Source organism: Micropterus dolomieu, linkage group LG08 (genome assembly GCF_021292245.1).
Source record: "Micropterus dolomieu isolate WLL.071019.BEF.003 ecotype Adirondacks linkage group LG08, ASM2129224v1, whole genome shotgun sequence".
Taxonomy (NCBI): domain Eukaryota; kingdom Metazoa; phylum Chordata; class Actinopteri; order Centrarchiformes; family Centrarchidae; genus Micropterus; species Micropterus dolomieu.
Genome location: NC_060157.1, coordinates 7,788,535 through 7,790,040, shown reverse-complemented (window position 1 = coordinate 7,790,040; position 1,506 = coordinate 7,788,535).

Sequence of the window (1,506 nt, the reverse complement as noted above, 5' to 3'; positions counted from 1 at the left end):
AATAGTACTGAAAATAGATTTCTGTCATTTCCAGTAGCTAGTGTTGAATAGACCAGCAAAAGGTGGAAAGCAAAATAGATTTGTGTAAATATTGTGATATTTACATTTGGAGTTACTGACCACCTATTTTGTTGTGTTGGTATGTTCAGATAAAGATTTTGCATGGTGCTTTTGAGAGTTGTCTCCGACAAATTCACAGTCACGTATCTTGTCTTGCCTTTGCTTCACACCTTCCTTCAAAACAAAGCAGCATGCAACAAAATAATACTGAATTACTGTAGCATATGTTCAACATTTTCAGCATTTATAATAAAGACTTGCAACTGGAAAAGTGTCAGACTGAATAACCCTTACACCTTATAATAATAATAATAATTTTCCCGCGACCCGACCCCGGATAAGCGGATGAAGATGGATGGATGGATGGATGGATGGATGGATGGATGGATAATAATAATTTTATTTGGATTTGGCACTTTTCAATGCAGGTAACAGAGTACTTTACAACAATCAATATATAACTCACAAACAGGTCAAAATAAAAAAAATATAGACATCCGAATAAAAGCTTTTTTAAAATAAAAATGTGTCTTAAGAAGTGGGATAAAACAGAGAACACTCTGCAAGCCTGATCTCCTCTGGCAGATTGTTGTTGTTGCTGTTGTTGAGTGTAGTGGCCCTGACAGCAAAGGCTCTGTCTCGCTTGGTTTTAAGCCTAGACCTTGGAATGGATAGCAACGCTCTACCAGAAAATCACATTCTGCGTCCTGTCTCAAAGGGGGATAAAAGGTCAGATATACAGAAAGGGGCCAGCCAAAGCCTGGCCTTAACAGTAATTAAAAGGATTTTAAAATGATACCTGGATAAACATGCAGCCAGTACAAGGACGCTAATACTGGGGTGATAGTGACATGTTTTGGATTGAAAGCAGAGCTGCAGCATTTTGGTCTAACTGTAGACAGAGGACTGATTTTGATTGAGACAGTTATGTAGGGAGTTAAGTAGGCGAGATGGTAGAAGATAAAAGCATAGATGGGTCTCCTTATCTATGGGTGAAATAAAAGACTTAACCTTGCCGATATTCTTCAAATGTTAAAAACATGACTGAATAACTTTATTTACATGGGGTTTGAAGCAAAGTTCCTGAGGGCTTAGCATAAGTTGCTAGTTAACCTAGGTTTACCATGATTTATTTTCGGTTTTGGGGGAGACAAGTACAATGACGTTGCCAGTGGGACATGAATTTGCTAAACTTCAGTTTTTCCTTTAAATTAAAATTTTAAATTGACGCCCTCTTTGTTACATTTTGATTTCAGTGAGCAATTGATTCCTGAAATAGGAATAGTAATATTTATGGAACACTACATGCATGGCTCTACCAATGGCAATGGCTGTCAGCCTGTCCACCACTTCGTCATCTGTGTTGAACTTCAACCTCTTTTGGCCAAAATGTGTTTTACGACAGTGAACATGCAGGACCTTTTTTTAAACTTGTTTTGACAGATG